We start from the raw sequence: 20,872 nt of genomic DNA on the forward strand, positions 1-20,872 counted from the left end.
ACGGTAGCAGCAAGAAGAGGGCATGGTAGAGATCTTTAATGCTAGATGCTGCCTTCGTGATGTAGAACCTTGTGTAGATGCTGTCAATGGTGGGGAGGGCTGTGCCGTGATGGACTGGGCAGTGTCCCTCGAGTCCATGCCAGCTGTCAGAGCAATCCCATTAGTCGCACTCCCCCACTTAATTGGTAAATTGGTTTATTGTCGTCACGTACTGGGGTACAGTGAAAAACTTTGTTTTGCGTGCCATCCATACAGATCATTTCATTAAATCAGTATGTCGTGGTACAAAGGAAAACAATAACAGAACGCAGAATAAAGTGTTAGTTACAGAGAAAGTGCAGTGCAGGCAGACAATAAGGTGCAAGGCCCTAACGAGGTAGAATGTGAGGTAAAGAGTCCATCTTATTGTACAAGGAAACCGTTCAATAGTCTTATAACAGTAGGATAGAAGCTGTCCTTGAGCCTGGTGGTACGTGCTTTCAGGCTTTTGTATCTTCTGCCTGATGGGAGGAGGGAGAAGAGAGAATGTCCGGGGTGGGTGGGGTCTTTGACTATGTTGGCTGCATTACCGAGGCAGCAAGAAGTGTAGACAGAGTCCATGGAGGGGAGGCTGGTTTCCGTGATGTGCTGAGATGTGTCCACAACTGTCTGCAGTTTCTTGCGGTCACAGGCAGAGCAGTTGCCGTACCAAACCGTGATGCATCTGGATAGGATGCTTTCTATGCTTTCTTATTTCCCTGTAACCTAATCTCTCACACCCCACCAATCCAATCGCCAGCCACCTACACTCTAGGAGAATTAACCCACCAACCATCATGTCAATCCTGAAAGGTGGATCCTTTATTCCCAGCCTGTAACAGGGTCTGTCTCTCCAGCCAAAGGAAATATTCTCCTTTATCTACCCTGTCACTTTCCCTCGGATCAGATCACCTCCCATTTTTCTCAGTTCTGGAGATCAGGCTTCCCCAGCCCTCAGCACTCACTCTCCCTCCCTCTCTCAGTACTCCCCCTCAGATAGGTGGGACTTCCTATTTCTTTGTTTCTGGAGGGGATTCTGAGAGACAGAATCTACCTGCATTTGGAAAGGCAAGGACTGATTAGGGATGGTCAGCGTGGCTTTGTGCGTGGGAAATCGTGTCTCATGAATTTTTTTGAAGGGGTGACCAAATGGACAGATGAGGGCAGGGCAGTAGACATCGTCTGCATGGACTCTAGCGAGGCCTCTGACAAGGTGCCGCGAGGTAGGCTGGTCTGGAAGATTGGGTCCAATGGGATCCAGGGTGAGCTGGCCAATTGGATACAAAATGGGCTTGGAGGAAGAAATCAGAGGGCAGTAGTGGAAGGTTGTTCTTCAGACTGGAGGCCTGTGACCAGTGGTGTGCTGCAGGGATCGGTGCTGGGTCCACTGTTGTCTGTCATCTGTATTAACCATTTAGTTGAGAATGTAGGCGGCATGGTTAGTAAGTTTGTGGATGACGCCAAAATCAGTGGTATAGTGGACACTGAAGAACAGAGAGAGAGAAGACACAACAGGCCCTTCGGCCCACAACGTTGTGCCGACATTTTATCCTGCTCTATTTGACCCTTCCCTCCCACATAGCCCTCCATTTCTCTATCATTCATGTGTCTATCTAAGAGTCTCTTAAATGTCCCTAATGTATCTGCCCCCACAATCTCTGTCAGCAGTGTGTTCCACACACCCACCACTCTCTGTGTAAAAAACTTACCCCTGACATCCCCCTTATACCTTCCTCCAATCACCTTAAAATTATGTCCCTTGGTGTTAGCATTTGTCGCTCTGGGAAAAAGTCTCTGACTGCCCACTCGATCGATGCCTCTTATCATCTTGTACACCTCTATCAAGTCACCTCTCATCCTCCTTCTCTCCAAAGAGAAAAGCCCCAGCTCACTCAACCTATCGTCATAAGACATGCTCTCCAAGCCAAGCAGCATCCTGGTAAATCTCCTCTGCACCCTTTCTAAAGCTTCCACATCCTTCCTATAATAAGACCACCAGAACTGAACGCAATACAGTACTCCAAGTGTGGTCTAACCAGAGTTCTATAGAGCTGCAAAACTACCTCGTGGCTCTTGAACTCAATACCCCGACTAATGAAGGCCAACACACCATATGCCTTCTTAACAACCCTATCGACCTGCGCGGCAACCTGGAGGGATCTATGGACAGATCCCTCTGTTCCTCCACACTGCTAAGAGTCCTGCCGTCAACCTTGTATTCTGCCTTCAAATTTGATCTCCCGAAGTGTATCCCTTCACACTTTTCCCGTTTGAACTCCATCTGCCACTTCTCAGCCCAGCTCTGCATTCTATTGATATCCTGTTATAATCTACAGCAACCTTCTACACTATCCACAACACCACCAACCTTTGCATCATCAGCAAACTTACTAACCCACCCTTCCACATCCTCATCCAAGTCATTTATAAAAATCATAAGGAACGGGGGTCCCAGAACAGATCCCTGTGGAACACCACTGGTCACCGACCTCTAGGCAGAATACGCTCCACCTACAACCACCCTCTGTCTTCTATGAGCGAGCCAATTCTGAATCCACACAGCCAAGTTTCCCTGGATCCCATGCCTCCCGACCTTCTGAATGAGCCTTCCATGAGGAACCTTATCAAATGCCTTACTAAAATCCATGTACACCACATCCACTGCTCTACCTTCATCAATGTGCTTTGTCACATTCTCAAAGAATTCAATCAGGCTCATGAGGCATGCCCTGCCCCTCACAAAACCATGCTGACTGTCCCTAATCACCTGTCTACATCAATAGTGCTGAGGTCGACAGGGTTGAGAGCTTCAAGTTCCTGGGAGTGAACATCACCAATAGCCTGTCCTGGTCCAACCACGTAGATGCCACAGCCAAGAAAGTTCACTAGCGCCTCTACTTCCTCAGGAGGCTAAAGAAATTCGATATGTCCCCTTTGACACTCACCAACTTTTATCGATGCACCATAGAAAACATCCTATCTGGATGTATCACGGCTTGGTACAGCAACTGCTCTGCCCAGGACTGCAAGAAATTGCAGAGAGTTGTGGACACAGCCCAACGCATCACGGACACCAGCCTCCCCTCCTTGGACTCTTGTCTTTACCTCTCACTGCCTTGGTGAAGCAGCCAACATAATCAAAGACCCCACCCACCCAGGACATTCTCTCTTGTCTCCTTTTCCATCAGGCAGAAGATACAGGAGCCTGAGGGCACGTACCACCAGACTTAAGGGCAGCTTCTATCCCACTGTGATAAGACTATTGAATGGTTCCCTTATACGATGAGATGGACTCTGACCTCACGATCTTATGACCTTCCCTTATACGATGAGATGGACTATGACCTTGCACCTTATTGCACTGCACTTTCTCTGTAGCTGTGACACTTTACTCTGTACTGTTATTGTTTTTACCTGTACTGCATCAATGCACTCTGTACTAACTCAATGTAACTGCACTGTGTAATGAATTGACCTGTACGATCAGTATGCAAGACAAGTTTTTCACTGTACCTCAGTATGTGACAATAATATACCAATACCAAATGCCCATAAATCCTGTCTCTAAGAACCTTCTCCACTAATTTGCTGAAGAAGGTGTCTAAGTTTACAACAGGATATTGATCAACTTGCAAAGTGGGCAAAGGTATGGCAGACTGAGAAACAAAGGACTGCAGATGCTGGAATCTAGATGAAAAACACGATGATGCTGGAGGAACTCAGCAGGCCAGGCAGCATCCGTGGAGAAAAGCAGGCAGTCAACGTTTCTTCAGAAGGGTCCTGACCCGAAACGTTGACCACCTGCTTTTCTCCACGGATGCTGCCTGGCCTGCTGAGTTCCTCTGGAATGGCAGATTGAATTTAACTCAGACAAGTGCCAAGTGATGTATTTTGGGAAGTCAAACCAGGGCAGGACTTACACAGTAACTGGTAGGGCTCTGGGGAATGTTGCAGGGGGTACAGGTACACACTTCCCTGAAAGTAGCGACACAGGTAGACAGGATGATGAAGGAGGTGTATGGTACGCTGGCCTTCGTTGGTCAGGGCATTGAGTACAAGACCTGGGACATCATATTAATGCAGTGCAAGACACACTATCGGAAAGATGTGATTCAGCTAGAGAGAGGATGCAGAATAGATTCACAAGGATGGTGCCTGGTCTGGAGGGCTTAAATTACAGGGAGAGACTGGATAGGCTGGGACTATTTTCCCCTGGAGTGAATGAGACTGAGAGGTGACTTTATAGAGGTATATAAAATCATTTGAGGCATAGATATAAAGACAGAGTCTTGTCCCCTGTGGGTGCAAGACTGCCTAAAACCGGAGGGCATCAGTTCAAGGTATGAGGGAGAAGGTTTACTGAAGATCTGAGGGGTAAATTTTTCACATGAAGGGTGAACGAGCTGCCAGAGGAGGTGGTGGAGACGGGAACAGTAACAACACTTGAGAGGCATCTGGACAGGTATTGGAATGGAGGAATATGGAAATAATGCGGGTAAGTGGGATTAGTAGAGATAGGCAAGGTGGTCAGCACAGACACGGTGGGCCGAAGGGCCTGTTTTGATGCTCAGTGACCCCACGACACTGATCTGGGGTGGCCCGATTGCGTTACGGATCCCAGGTCAGGCTAGGGTTCTGACAGCCCCAGCCCCAGCCTCTGCGAGGGCCACGCTGGGTGATGTACGGTGAGGACCCAGCCCAGACGGCGAGCAGGAGGAGCTGGTGCAGGTGTGACAAGCGTTGCCTTAATTAACCCACCAATCGGCATCGGAAAACAGAACCTGCGCCTCCCTTTAATTCCCGGTGCCACAAGATGGGACCTGCTGGCGAGTGCCACTGGGGTTTCCTGCACGCTGCCTCGCTGCAGCTCGGGGAGTTGTGGATTCATTCACTGAGCGGTGCCGCGGATGGTGTGCAGATGGAGGGAGCAGGGCTGTGTGGTTGTGCAGGATGCTCCACACCTGGGAGACAACACACCCCGATCCACAGTGTCCCGGGCCCACCTCCGGAACAGTTGGATTGATGGTCACCTCCCTCTCGTTTTTGCTCTCTCCCCAGTTCTACCTTTCCCTTCCCTCTTTGTCTGTCCCTCTCTAGGGCAGGCACAGTACTGCCTCGGTTAGCGTAACGCTGTTAAAGCGCCAGCCACCCGGGTTCAATTCCCGCCGCTGTCTGTAAGGAGTTTGTACGTTCTCCCCGTGTGTCTGCGTGGGTTTCCTCCGGGCGCTCCGGTTTCCTCCCACATTCCAAAGACGTACGGGTTAGGAAGTTGTGGGCGTGATATGTTGGCGCTGGAAGCGTGGCGACACTTGCGGGCTGCCCCCAGAACACTCTACGCAAAGGATGCATTTCACTGTGTGTTTCGATGTACGTGACTGATAAAGATCTTATCTCTACCTGTCACCCATCTCTCTCCTTGCAATCATTTGGCTTCTCCTACTGTGTGAATCTCTCTCTCTTTCTCTCTCTGCCTCCCCACACACTCTCTCTCCCCGCCTCCCCACACTCTCTCTCTCCCCAACTCTCCTCTCCTCCCCATCTCTCTCTCTTTCTCCCATCTTCTTCCCCCACTCTCTCTCCAACTCTCCCCTCCTCTCTCCCCACTCTCTCTGCCTCCTCTCTGTCTCCCCCACCCTCTCCCTCCCCCTATTCTCTCTCTCCCACCATTCTACCCCTTTCTCTCTCTCTTCCCCACTCACTCTGATGCCAAGAGACCATATCAGTCCAAAATCGTGTCCCAGACCAGCCGTCAGTTGTGGCAGGGTTTACATGCTATAACGGGCTACAAAACGGTCAGGCAGCATCTCCTCTCGATGAGCTTAATGCAATCTATGCACGTTTTGAACAGAAGGGGAGTGGATTGTCACCACCCACCCTGACAGCCTCTGATGCAACTGAACCCATGGTCACCGTTGAGGACGTAAGATCAGTCTTCCGGAGAGTGAACACGAGGAAAGCATCTGGCCTGGATGGTGTTCCTGGTCCTGTTCTTAGATCCTGTGCAGATCAGCTGGCAGGATATCTGTAGACATATTTAACCCCTCCCAGCATCAATCTGAGGTTCCCACCTGCTTTAAGAAAACCACTATCATCCTGGTACCTAAGAAAAACAAGGTAACATGCCCTAATGGCTACCGACCAATGGCACTGACATCCACCATCATGAAGTGCTTTGAGGCTGGTCATGGCACACATCAACTCCAGCCTACCACACAACCTTGACCCACTGCAATTCGCTGACTGCCGAAACAGGTCTACAGTGGACGCCATCTCCCTGGTCCTACACTCATATATGGAGCATCTGGACAGTAAAGACATCTACATTAGACTATTGTTTATTGACTACAGATCCGCCTTTAATACTATAATTCCAAGCAAACTCATCACCAAACTCCGAGACCTGGGACTCGACACATCCCTCTGCAACTGAGACACAAGAGATTCTGCAGATGCTGGGATCTGGAGCAACACACACAAAATGCTGGAGGAACTCAGCAGGTCAGGCAGCATCTGTGGAGGGAAATGAACAGTCGATGTTTTGGGTCGAGACCCTTCATCAGGACTGGAAAGGAAGAGGGCAGAAGCCAGAATAAGAAGGTTGGGGGAGGGGGAGGAGCACACACAGGCAGGGGAGAGGTGAGAAACAAAAGGACTGTGGAATCCACAGAGATCCAGGCTGGAGCTGAACTGGGAGGCCTGGAAATGGACCTGGAATCCCAATTCAGTGCTCCAAGTGTGGCCTCCTCTACACTGGCGAGACCAAATGCAGACCAGGTGACCATTTCACAGAACACCTGCGCTCCGTCCGTAACCGCGATCTGCATCTCCCCGTTGCCGGTCACTTCAACTCCCCCTCCCACACTATACGTCGGTCCTCGGCCTCCTCCACTGCCAGGAGAATTCCAAGCGCAAACTGGAGGAACAGCACCTCATTTTAAGTCCTGGAACCTTGCAGCCTGATGGCATGAACATTGAATTCTCCCACTTAAGTAATCCCCACACCCCTTCCCCACACCCCCCCCCCACCACCACGCTTCTTCTCTTCGTCCCTTTCCCAGCCCCTCTCTCTTCTATCTACCTTTTTATTTCCTCTCTTCTTACCTTTGACCCATCCCCCAATGGATCTGCTCTCCCCTCCTCCCCCACACCTGCCCGTCACTATCTCTTACCTGCATCTACCTATCACCGCCCTGTGCCCACCCCACCTCCCCTCTTTTGTCCACCTATCACTGCTCTGCTTTTCCCCCCGATATATTGGGCTTCCCCCTTTCCTATCTTCAGTCCTGAAGAAGGGTCCTGACCCGAAACGTTGACCGCCTGCTTTTCTCCACGGGTGCTGCCCGGCCTGCTGAGTTCCTCCAGCATCAAAGTGTTTTTCAGGTGATAGGCGAGTCCAGGTGAGAGGGGGAAGGTAGGTGGGGGGGGGGGGGGGGGGGGGGGGGGGGGGGGGGGGGGGGGGGGGGGGGGAAGATGTAAGAAGCTGAGAGGTGATAGGTAGAAGAGGCAAAGGGCTGAAGGAGAAGGAATCTGGTAGGAGAGGGCAGTGTTGCCTGACCTGCTGACTTCCTGACCAACAGTGAGGATAGGCAGCAACACCTCCAGCACGATAATTCGCAACACTGGTGCCCCACAAGGCTGTGTCCTCAGCCCCATACTCTACCCCCTATGCACTCACAACTCCTATTTTGCTCTTACGCCATCTACAAGTTTGCAGATGATACCACCGTTGTAGGCCGTATCTCAAGTAACGATGAGTCGGAGTTCAGGAAGGAGATAGAGAGCTTAGTGACATGGTGTCATGACAACAATCTTTCCCTCGATGTCAACAAAAGAGCTGGTTATTGACTTCAGGAAAGGGGGCAGTGTACATACACCTGTCTACATCAATGGTGCTGAGGTCGAGAGATTTGAGAGCTTCAAGTTCCTTGGCGTGAACATCACCAACAGCCTGTCGTGGTCCAATCACATAGATGCCACGGCCAAGAAAGCTCACCAGTGCCTCTACTTCGTCAGGAGGCTAAAGAATTTTGGCATGTCCCCTTTGACCCTCTCCAACTTTTATCAATGCACCACAGAAAGCATCCTATCTGGATGCATCATGGCTTGATATGGCAACTGCTCTGCCCAGGACCACAAGAAACTGCAGGGAGTTGTGGACACAGCTCAGCACTTCACGAAAACCAGCCTCCCCTCCATGGACTCTGTCCACACTTCTCGCTGCCTCGGTAAAGCAGCCAGCATAATCAAAGACCCCACCCGCCCCGGACATTCTCTCTTCTCTGCTCTCCCATAGGGCAGAAGATACAAAAGCCTGAAAGAATGTACCATCAGGCTCAAGGACAGCTGTTATAAAACTATTGAACGGTTCCCTAGTACAATAAAGTCCCTAGTACAATATAATCTACCTGGTTGTGACCTTGCACCTTGTTGTCTGCCTGCACTGCACTTTCTCTGTAACTGTAACACTTTATTCTTCATTCTGTATTGTTTCCCCTTGTACTACCTCAATGCACTGTATAATGAATTGATCTGTATGAACTGTATGCAAGACAGTTTTTCACTGTCTTATAGTAACTTATTGTAATTTTTATGCCTTGCACTGTACTGCTGCAAAACAGCAAACTTCACGACCTATGTCAGTGATAATAGATCTAATTCTGATTCTGACTGTACCTCAGTACAAGTGACAACAATAAACCAATTCCAATTTCACATTTCAAACAGCTAAAGCCCGCTAATTCCAATGCTGACAGGACTGGCAGTTTGGGGATTAAAGGGCTGGGGAATCTCAAGGATCAGAGGCACCCCCAGGGCTATGGTTTGGATACAGATGCTGGAGAGTATCTAATTACAGAGAGTGCTTTTCTCCCTACCCCTTCACGCCAGTGACAATTTATACTCAAAATAACTTCCATTTATTGACATTTCCATTGTGTCGTGACCTCCCCACGGGTGATCCATTAGAAGCTTTGAGGCGATGCAAAGAGCTGAAGTGAACAGCGAGAGGCAAAGAACTTAGCCGATCCTGTGAAAACAGCCTTTGTAACGAGGACAGGAGGACTTTCCTGAGGGAAGCTTTGAGGGAGGCAGGGGAGGGGGGAGGTGGAGGAAATAATTGACAGCTGTCATGGAGCAATACAGCACAGATACAGGCCCTTCGGCCCAACCAGTCTATGCTGACCATGGTGCCCACCCAGCTAGTCCCAGTTTCCTGCGTTCGGCCCATATCCCTCCAAGTCCCGCCCCTCCATGTACCGCTCCAAGTGCTTCTTAAATGACACTGTTGTACCTGCCTCAGCCACTCCCTCTGGCAGCTCGTTCCATACACTCACCACCCTCTGTGTGAATAAGTTGCCCCTCAGGTCCCTTTGAAATCCTTCCCCTCTCACCTTCGACCTATGCCCCCTAGTTTTCCCTACCCTGGGGAAAAGACTGTTACCGTCCACCTTATCTCTGCCTCTCATAATTTTAAACACTTCTATAAGTTGTCTTTCTCCATTCCTGTAAAACCCTACCCAGGAGGTGGATATTGGCATCAATTTTGGAGAGGGGTCAGCCATTTCAGGCGAAGAATCTCTTCCCTGAGACGGTCATGAATTTTTAGAATTATCCATCTATAAAACTTTTTGGTGAGGCTGCACTTGGAGTACCGTGTGCAGTACTGGTCGCCCCATTCCAGGAAGGATGTGGAGGCTTTGGATAGGGTGCAGAATATGTTCACCAGGATGCTGCCTGGATTAGAGGGTATCAGCTATAAGGAAAGGTTGGACAAACTTGGGTTGTTTTCTCTGGAGCGCTGGAGGCTGAGGGGAGACCTGATAGAAGTTTATAAAATTACGAGAGGGATAGATAGGGTAGACAGTCTTTCACTCAGGGTACTAGAGGGCATAGCTCTAAGGTGAGAGGGGGAAAGTTTAAAGGAGATGTGCGGGGCAAGTTCTTCTACGCAGATAGTGGTGGGTGCCCAGAACGGGCTGCCCGGGATGGTGAGTGCACTTATTGTCCATCCCCCCAGTTGCTCCTGGACCAATGGCAGGAGTCAGCCACACAGGGTGGGTCAGGAGTCAGGTGAAGGGGGACCTTCTTCACCCAGAGAGTGGGGAGTATCTGGAACACACTGCCGAAGACAGCAGTGGAAACAGAGTCACTGGCAGCATTTAAGAAGTGTCGAGATGAGCACTTGAATCGCCCAGGTATGGAAGGCTATAGGCCAAGTGCTGGAAGATGGGATTAAGTGGATGGGTGCCCACTGGTCAGTATAGTGGGCCAAATGGCCTGTTTTCCTGTTGTACGGCTCTTATTACTCCAAGATTCCCTTCCTAGTGAACATGATAGGCTTTAGAGTCATACAGTCATATAGCACATAAACAGGCCCTTTGGTTCAACTTATCCATGTTGACCAAGGTGTCTCTCCAAGCTCGTCCTATTTGCCTGTGCTTGGCCCATATCCCTCTTTCTATCCACGTATCCATGGGTGTTAGGATAATCTGGTGGTCTCAGAGTAACCACCACTAGTACTAGCTTTCAATTCCAGGTTTGTTTTGTGATTCCCAGCTGGGATTCGAACTCCCACCTCCATGTTCCGGCCTTTTGGATCACTGGGCTAGTAGCACAACCCTAAAGTTTGCTCTCTTCCTTTGTGGCTCATTCTGTACCTGAACGCCATGAACCTGCCTCAGTTCTGCAACCCTAGACCCAACAAAAAGTAATTGGTATCAGACAACTGAAGACAACGGGGTAAGCGATGGAGTTCCTTGCACCCTTTCCATGCCAACGTGGTGTCATCACACTCCTGAGCTCACACCAAGAACTCTGTGACTCACAGTGAATCATTCAGCACAGAAACAGGCCCTTTGGCCCACCAACCCTCATTGGCCATCCACACTAATCCCATTTCCCAGCACTCAACCTGTAACCTTCTCTGCCTCAACGATTCAAGTGCTCGTCTACACACTTCTAAACTGCAGTGAGAGTTTCTGCCTCCACCACCGCCTCAGGGAATGCAGTCCAGATTCCAACCATTTACCCAGAGGATCTTCCTCAGATCCCTTCTAAATCTTCCAGCCCTTTCCTTAAACCTAGGCCCTCTGATTATAGACACTGTCTCACTACATCACATCATGGCACATCATAGAAACCAGCCTCCCCTCCATGGACTCTGTCTACACTTCTCGCTGCCTCAGTAAAGCAGCCAGCATAATCAAAGACCATTGCCCTCTGAAATTGCCTAAGATGCCCTTCAATGGTGAGACTTACCAACTTTTATCGATGCACCACAGAAAGCATCCTATCTGGATGCATCACGGCTTGGTACAGCAACTGCTCTGCCCAGGACTGCAAGAAACTGCAGAGAGTTGTGGACACAGCCCAGCGCATCACAGAAACCAGCCTCCCCTCCAATGGACTCTGTCTTTACCTCTCGCTGCCTTGGTGAAGTAGCCAGTATAATGAAAGACCCCACCCACCCAGGTCATTCTCTCTTCTCCCCCCCTCCCATCGGGCAGAAGATACAAAAACCTGAAATCACGTACCACGAGACTCAAGGACAGCTTCTATACCGCTGTTATGAGACTATTGAACAGTTCCCTAGTACGATAAAATGGACTCTTGACCTCACAATCTGTCTCGTTATGACCTTGCACCTTATCGTCTACCTGCACTGCACTTTCTCTGTAGTTGTGACACTTTACTCTGTATTCTGTTATTGTTTTACCTTGTACTCCCTCAATGCACTGATGTAATGAATTGACCTGTACAATCAGTATGCAAGACAAGCTTTTCACTGTACCTCGGTACAAGTGACAATAATAAACCAATACCAATACACACCCTATCTATGTTCCTCGTAATTTTGTATAACCCTATCAGTTTCTCTGTACAGTCTATTCTGCTCCAAGGGAAACAAACTCCATCTATGTAGTCTCTCCTCTGTTCCATAACAGGTGAATGTCCACTGCAGTCACACAGTTAGAATGGGTGTAGATTGATGAAGCAAATCTCTGCAATGAGAAATGTACAGATACAACTTCATACCAAAGGAGGGCAAATCAACTGACTTCACTGGAATCTGGAGCAAAAAACAAATTGCTGGAGGAACTCAGAGGGTCGGGCAGCATCTGTGAAGGGAAATGGACAGTTGACGTTTTGGGTCAAGACCCTTCATCTGGACTGGTAGAGGGGAGATCACCAGTGTAAAGAGGTGAGGGGAAGGGGTGGAGCAAGCGATTGGTGGATCCAGGTGAGGAGGAGTGATAGGCAGATGGGGGGAAGAGTTGAGGACACAGCTCAGCACATCAGGGAAACCAGCCTCCCCTCCGTGGACTCTGTCTACACTTCTCACTGCCTCAGTACATGCTTTCAGGTTTTTGTATCTTCTCCCCACTCCCATCGGGCAGAAGATACAAAAGCCTGAAAGCACGTACCACCAGGCTCAAGGACAGCTTCTATCCCACTGTTATAAGACGATTGAATGGTCCCCTAGTACGATAAGATGGGCTCTTGACCTCACAGTCTACCCCGTCATGACCTTGCACCTTATTGTCTGCCTACACTGCACTTTCTCTGTAACTGCAACACTTTATTCTGCATTCTGTTATTGTTTTCCCTTGTACTACCTCAATGCACTGTGTAATGAAATGATCTGTATGGATGGCATGCAAAACAAAGTTCTTCAGTGTGCCTCAGTACATATGACAACATCAAACCAACTTACCAAGAGTTAAAATAGGCTGGGGGGTGATAGGTGGAGGGAACAAAGGGCTGTGGATGATGGAATCCGATAGGAGAGGATGGCGGCTTTTCCAATTCCAGGTTTTTTTTATCTCACTGGAGTAATTACTGGACCTGAGTCGCAACCATACACCATGTCATTACCAGAAGCTATGTGTAGACATTGCTAAAAATCAGGCTGAGTACTGACAAAATACTGCATCACCAACAGATTTCCCCCGGGAATCTCAGTGGGAGGTTCACGGCTGAAACACACACCAGGTGGTGAGGGGTGCCATTCAAATGCAGTCTGTCCCATGTACCTATGGATGTTGCCAGGATTGGAGGGCCTGAGTTATAGGGAGAGGTCGGCCAGGCTGGGTCTTTATCCCTTGGAACGTAGGAGAATGAGGGACGACCTCATAGAAGTGTTTAACATTATGAGAGGCAGAGATAAGGTGGACGGTAACAGTCTTTTCCCCAGGGTAGGGGAGTCCAAAACTAGGGGGCAGAGGTTTAGGGTGAGAGGGACCTGAGGGGCAACATTTTCACACAGTGGGTGGTGAGTGTATGGAACGAGCTGTCAGAGAAAGTGGGTGAGGCAGGTACAACAGTATCATTTAAGAAGCAGTTGGATCGGTACATGGAGGGGTGGGGCTTGGAGGGATATGGGCCGAACGCAGGAAATTGGGACTAGCTGGGCGGGCACCGTGGTCGGCATGGACCGGTTGGGCCAAAGGGCCTGTAAATGTGCTGTATTGCTCTGTGACCCTACCAAGACTGTGTGATTTCCTTTATGAGCAGGTCTTGGAAAGACCCCCTGAGACACCTCTCTGGTGTTCCAAGTGAGAGAGCAACATGGGCTGTTTTCCCAGTTCCCCTGAAGACACAATACATTACAAATATTATTCCTAAATTCAAGCTCATCCTGCCTCAAGCAATAACATCCTCTGGTTATTTGGACTTACCTCACACCCTGTCAACCAGGGAGGGCTTCTTATTTTTTTTCTGTTCAACATTTCCACCCCTCTCTCACTTTTCCATCACAGGCTTCACAAATAACCCTGCCAGCTCCTGGGGGAACCACCTCAAACGATAAAAAAAAGGAACCTCTCTCACACCCACAGAGCTCCCAGCAGGAGTTGGGCAGAAGCCTTGGTGGGAATAAGGCGGTAATAAACACACCAGCAGCCACCAGGGATCCCCAGCACGCCTCTCCCCAGTTACACTCTGATCAGATATTATGTTATTTTCAATTGCATCTGATTGCAGTGCGGGTGACAGCTCATTCACACCCACTGCACACGTCCTGGTTGTAATTATGCACCCCCAGTCTCTGTCTGTCTCTCTGTCCCCCACCCTCCTTGTAGTTAGCCCCTGGGTGGGGGCATCAGGGGAAGGTTTAGCCCTGTCCAGGTGCATGCACCGATCTGCTCCCTCTGCAAAGGGGAGGGGGCGACCGGACACCGTTTCCCCCACCCACCCGCCCTCCCCGACCCTCAACCCTCCTCTCTCCCCCACCCCCCAAAACTGCGGAGAATGAAACCCCGCAAGAGGCGAGCTGGGGACCCCGAAAGCTGTCAGATGCGGGAAGGGCGGGGGCGGGGGAGGGGGGGGGGCGAGAGACCCGCACCCACCTGAGCTCCCTCCGCCCGCTGCTCCTCGGACACCGCGGCTCCGGCGCCCGCTCCCTCGCCCACATCAGCTCCGCTTCGGGCGGCCGCTCCGGCGCTGCGCCGGGTGGGGGCGCGCAGCCGTCGGGGACGCGCGGGGAGGATTTTTGGGGGTGGGTGGGGGTTCGGGTACGCGCGGGAAGGGATGTGAATGGGGTAGGGAGGGATGGTGAATGGGAGGGGGGGAAATGAGGGAGGGAGGGAGGGGGGAAATGAGGGAGGGAGGGAGGGGGGAAATGAGGGAGGGAGGGAGGGGGGAAATGGAGGGGTATATATGAGGAGAGGGGTGTGGAGGGGTAGATGAGGGGAGGGAGGGAGGGGGGTAGATGGGGGAGGGAGGGAGGGGTAGATGGGGGGAGGGAGGGAGGGGTAGATGGGGGGAGGGAGGGAGGGGTAGATGAGAGAGGGGAGGGAGGGAGGGTAGATGAGAGAGGGGGAGGGAGGGAGGGTAGATGAGAGAGGGGGAGGGAGGGAGGGTAGATGAGAGAGGGGGAGGGGGGTAGATGAGAGAGGGGGTAGAGACAGAGGGAGGGAGGGGGTAGATGAGGGAGGGAGTAGATGAGGGGAGGGAGGGGAGTAGATGAGGGAGGGGGTAGATGAGGGAGGGTGGGAGGGAGGGGGTAGATGAAGTGGTGAGTAGATGTGGAAGGGGGTAGATGGAGGGAGGGAGGGGGTAGATGAGGGATGGGGTAGACGATGGAGGGGGGTGGATGTGGGAGGGGTAAAACTGGATGGGGAGGGGTAAATGAGGAAAGGGTAGATGAGAGAGGGGGTAGATGAAGGTGGGATGGGGTAGATGTGGGAGGGGAAGAGGTAAATAAGGGAAGTAGAATGAGGGGGTAGAGTGGGAGGGAGGGGGTAAATGAGGGATAAGGGGGTGGGAGCGAGGGGTTGAATGGGAGGGAGGGAGGGGGTAGAATGGGGAGGGGAAGAAGAGTACAATGGGGAAGGGAAAAGAGGGGCCGGGATTGGGGGTAGGATGGGAGATAGGGGAGGGGAGATAAAATGCAAAGGGAGAGGAGTTAGAATAGGGGAATGGATTTAGGTTGGGAGGGCACGGGGAAGGGAAGGTAGAATGGGCAGGATTAGAGGGGAGGATGGGTTGAGAACTTGGAAGGGAGAGGGGTCGAGAGTCATAAAGCAACACAGCACGGAAACAGGCCCTTCAGCCCAACGTGTCTATGCCGACCAAGGTGTCCATCTGAGCTCATCCCATTTGCCCGTGTTTGGACCACATCCCTCTAAACCTTTCCTTTCTATGTAGCTGTCCAGCTGTCCAACTGCCTTTTAAGAGTTGTTACTGTACCTGCCTCGGCCACTTCCTCTGGCAGCTCGTTCCATGTACTGATCACCCTCTGCGTGACGAAGTTGCCCCTCAGGTCCCTTTTTAATCTCTCCCCTCTCACCTTAAACCTATGCCCTCAAGTTTTTGATTCCCCAACGCTGGGAAAAAGACTGAGTGCATTCACCCTATCTCTCCCCCTCATGATTTTAAACATAAGGTCACCCCTCAATCTCCTGTGTTCCAAGGAATAAAGTCCTAACTTGCCCAACCTCTCCCTATAACTCAGGCCCTCAGATCCTAGCATCATCCTCCTAAATCATTTTTGCACTCTTTTCAGCTTAATGACATCTTTCCTATAACAGGGTGACCAACACTGTACACAACACACTAGGTGCAGCCTCAGCAACGCCTTGTACAACTGTAGTATAACGTCCCAACCCCTATACTCAATGCCCTGACCGATGAAGGCCAGCGTCCCAAACATCTTCTTCACCCTCCTGTCTACCTGTGACACCACTTTCAGGGTACCATGTATTTATACTCCCAGGCACCTCTGTTCTACAACACTCCCCAACGCCCTACCATTCACTGTGAAAGTCCTGCCCTGATTTATCTTCCCAAATTGCAACACCTCGCTCTTATCTGAATTAAACACCACTTGCCAATCGTCAGCCCACTTACCAAGCTCATCAAGATCCCCCTGTAATTGTTGATAACCTTCATCACTGTCTGTGATAACACCTGTGGGTAGGATGAGGCAGGATCTCACTGCGGTCGCTCTGAACACCAACACCTTTCCATCTCTCTCCATTTAAAACATGCTCCTTGCCCCTCTCTAACCTGACCATGTTCCTCTGAAGTAAAAATGCTGGAAACACTCATCAGATCAGGCAGCATCTATGGAGAGAAAAGCAGATTTGATGTTTTAGGTCAAAGACCCTTCATTATTTGTCCCACTGAAGCTCCCCAGCATCATCTTCACAGCCTACACTGCCACCTAGCTGTCAATATCAGGAAACCTTGAAATATTCCACTTAATTAGAGCCATAGAGCAATACAGCACGGATACAGGCCCTTCGGCCCAACCAGTCCATGCCGACCATGGTGCCCACCCAGCTAGTCCCAAGTTCCTGTGTTCCCCCCATATCCCTCCAAGCCCTGCCCCTCCATGTACCTATCCAAGTGCTTCTTAAATGATACTGTTGTACCTGCCTCACCCACTTCCTCTGGCAGCTCGTTCCGTACACTCACCACCCTCTGCGTGGGAAAAGTTGCCCCTCAGATCCCTTTTAAATCTTTCCCCTCTCACCCTAAACCTATGCCCCCTAGTTTTGGACTCCCCTACCCTGGGGAAAAGACTGTTTCCGTCCACCTTATCTATGCCTTTCAGAACTTTAAACACTTCTCTAAGGTCGCCCCTCATTCTCCTTCGCTCCAAATTTTCCTCATTCCCCTCATCCAACTCATCAACATGGATTGTGAACAGCAAGGGCCCCAAAACCGATCCCTGTCAACGCCACCAACCTGAAAAACCCATTTATTACTTTTCCATCTTCTATTGATTAACCAATCCTTAATACACACCCGTATCGTTACACCCTATAGCAAGCTCTCTAATTTTGTCTAATAAATTCTTCTGAGAGCCTTCTGCAAGTCCAAGTACACCATATTGACTGATTCACCTTCAGCTTCTCTGTAGCTGGAATCCCAAAATAAACTCTACCACAGAACTGTTGACTGCTCAATCCTATTATTATTTTCAAAGTGACCTTTTGCCACTTCCTTAAAAATAGATATCAGCATTTTCCCCCATGTCATGGGCAACTGGTCTAAAAACCCCCTTTTTCCTAAGTAGTCAGGTTGCATTTCATACCTCCAACTGTGGGAACTGTTGTAGAATCCAGAGACTCGGAAGATGATGCATCCATTATCTCCACGGTCATCTCCTTTAAAGCCTTTAGGTTCAGGTTATCAGGTTCTGGGGATTTATCACCTTTCAGTCCGAGTAATTTTACTAATAGTTGTTTTTTTATACCAATGCTAACTTTTTTGAGCTCCTCATACATCTAGCCCTCTCCATTCTTTCCCGGAGGACTTCTGTGGCTCCTTCCATGGAAACATACACAAAACATTAGTCTGACTTCTCTGCCATTTCTTTATTCTCCAGTATAATTTCTCTGGCTCACTATTAAGGGACCCACATTAACTATAGCTAATCCTTTCCCTTGTCCATATCTATGGAAGCTCTTACAACTTGCTTCTTGCCAACCTGCCCTTGTATTATGCTTGTCCTTTCCTTACCAATGGTTTGGCCCTCCTTCGCTGAATTCTGCAATGTCAAAGTCAAAGTCGAGTTTATTGTCAGATGCACAAGTTCGTGTGTGCACAGGTGCAATGAAAAACTCACTTGCAGCAGCATTACAGGCACAGAGCATCATATAAACAGAATTCACAAGAAAAACATAAATGAAACAGAAAGCATACACGGTAGTGTAGCAGTTAGTGTAACGCTTTACAGCGTCAGTGACGGGTTCAATTCTGACCGCTGTCTGTAAGGAGTTTGTACATTCTCCCCGTGTCTGCATGGGTTTCCTCTGGGTGCTCCGGTTCCCTCCCACATTCCAAAAGATGTACGGGTTAGGACGTTGTGGGCGTGCTATGTTGGCGCCAGAAGTGCGGCGACACTTGGGGGCTGCCCCCAGAACACTCCACGCAAAAGGTGTATTTCACTGTGTGTTTCGATGTACATGTGACTACTGAAGATATCTTATCTTACACAATTTTTACAAGAAAGAACACAATTAGAACAAAAAAAATGCCCATTTTAGTGTGAAGTGATCAAAATGGTCACAATGTTGCTAAACTGTAGTGATTAGGGTTGTGCTGGTTGGTTTGAGAACCGAATGGTTGAAGGTAAGTAGCTGTTGTTGAACCTGGTGGTGTGGGGACTTCAGGCTTCTGTACCTCCTGCCCAATGATAGCTGCGAGAAGATGACATGGCCCGGATGGTGGGGATCTTTGATGATGGATGCTGCCTTCTTGAGGCAGCGCCTCCTGTCGATGGTGGGAAGGAATGTGTCCACGATGTATTGGGCAGAGTCCACTACCCTCTGCAATGATCCCCAATCCTGAAGTGTACTGTCTTTGTAAACATTCCAACATTTTGCTTTGGTCTAATACTGCCTTTAACTTCTCTTGATTGTGTCAACTGGATCACCTCTAGCCCTCTCCATTCTTTGCTCAAAATTATGGTAAAACCCCAATAATCTGGCACCCTTGGTCTGGACTGGTAGATTTAACGGACTATTGAATATTAATTGAATATTAATAGCCCAACATACTTCTAATTCATTTTTTTAAGATGTCATAAGGATGTCATTAAGAAAAGATTCACAAGGATGTTACTGGGACGGGAGGGCTTGAGTTATAAGGAGAGACTGGATAAACCGGGACTGTTTTCCCTGGAGCGAAGGAGGCTGAGGGTGGACCTTATAGAGGTTTATAGAATCATGATGGGCAGAGATAAGGTGAATGAACATCAAACATAGAACATTACAGCACAGTACAGGCCCTTCAGCCCATGATGTTGTGGCGACCCTTTAGCCTACACTGAGATCAATCTAACCATTTCCTCTCACATTCCTCCTATCCATAATCCCTCTCTCCATTTTTCTATCATCCATGTGCCTATCTAAGGGTCTCTTGAATGTCCCTAATGTATCTGCCTCTACCAGCACCCCTGGCAGTGTGTTCTCTGTGTAAAAAACTTACCTCTGATATCCCCCACTGTACTTTCCTCCAATCACCTTAAAATTATGCCCCCTCATGTTAGCCATTGTCGCCCTGGGAAAAAGTCTCTGACTGTCCACTCGATCTATGCTTCTTATCATCTTGTACACCTCTATCAAGTCACCTCTCATCCTCCTTCTCTCCAAAGAGAAAAGCCCGAGCTCACTCAACCTATCCTCATAAGACATGCTCTGCGATCCAGGCAGCATCCTGGTAAATCTCCTCTGCACCCTTTCTAAAGCTTTCACTTCTTTCCTGTAGTGAGGCAACCAGAACTGAACGCAATATTCTAAGCGTGGTCCAACCAGGGTTTTAAAGAGCTGCAACATTACCTCGCAGCTCTTGAACTCAATCCCCTGACTAATGAAGGCCAGCACACCATATGCCTTCTTAACTACCCTATCAACTTGTGTGGCAACTTTGAGGGATCTATGGATTTGCACTCCAAGATCTCTTTGTTCCTCCACACTGCTAAGAATCCTTCCATCAACCCTGTATTCAAATTCAACCTTCCAAAGTGAATCACTTAAGACTTTTCTGGGTTGAACTCCATCTGCCACTTCTCAGCCCAGCTTTGCATCCTATCAATGTCCCGCTGTAACCCTCGACAACCTTCTACACTCTCCACAGCATCACCAACCTTCGTGTCATCCGCAAACTTACCAACCCACCCTTCCACACCCTCGTCCAAGTCATTTATAAAAATCACAAAGAGCAGGGGTCCCAGAACAGATCCCTGCGGAACACCACTGGTCACCGACCTCCAGGCAGAATATGCTCCATCTACAACCACACTCTGTCTTCTATGGGCGAGCCAGTTCTGAATCCACACAGACAAGTTTCCCTGGATCCCGTGCCTCCTGACCTTCTGAATGAGCCTTCCATGAGGAACGTTATCAAACTCCTTATACACCACAAAGTCCACATACACCACATCCACTGCTCTACCCTCATCAATGTGCCTTGTCACATCCTCAAAGAATGCAATCAGGCTCGTGAGGCACGACCTGCCCCTCACAAAGCCGTGCTGACTGTCCCTAATCAGCCTATTCTTCTCCAAATGCTCATAGATCCAGTCCCTAAGAATCTTTTGCAGTAATTTGCCCACAACTGAAGTAAGACTCACTGGTCTATAGTTCCCAGGGTTATCCCTACTCCCTTCCTCGAACAAAAGAACAACATTTGCCACCCTCCAATCATCTGGCGCTACTCCCGTGACCAGTGAGGACACAAAAATCATCGCCAAGGGCTCAGAAGCCTCTTCCCTTGCTTCCCGTAGTATCCTGGGATATATCCCGTCCAGCCCCGGGGACGTATCTATCCTAATGTTTTTCAAAAGTTTCAGCACATCCTCCTCCTTAACATCGACATGTTCTAGCTTATCAGCCTGTTTTACGCT

At 49.6% G+C, this 20,872-nt stretch overlaps 1 protein-coding gene across 1 annotated transcript in view; it reads right to left on the bottom strand.

The window, feature by feature from the left end:
* LOC127568877 (regulator of G-protein signaling 17-like) overlaps positions 1 to 14,466 on the bottom strand; it is a 75,179-nt gene extending 60,713 nt beyond the window's left edge. Inside the window, exon 1 of the mRNA XM_052013103.1 lies at positions 14,364 to 14,466. The gene's annotated coding sequence lies outside the window, so the exon portion shown is untranslated. The remainder of the gene's footprint in view (positions 1 to 14,363) is intronic.
* Between the last annotated feature and the right edge of the window lie 6,406 nt (positions 14,467 to 20,872).

This window comes from Pristis pectinata, chromosome 3 (genome assembly GCF_009764475.1).
Source record: "Pristis pectinata isolate sPriPec2 chromosome 3, sPriPec2.1.pri, whole genome shotgun sequence".
NCBI classification, from domain to species: Eukaryota; Metazoa; Chordata; class Chondrichthyes; order Rhinopristiformes; family Pristidae; genus Pristis; species Pristis pectinata.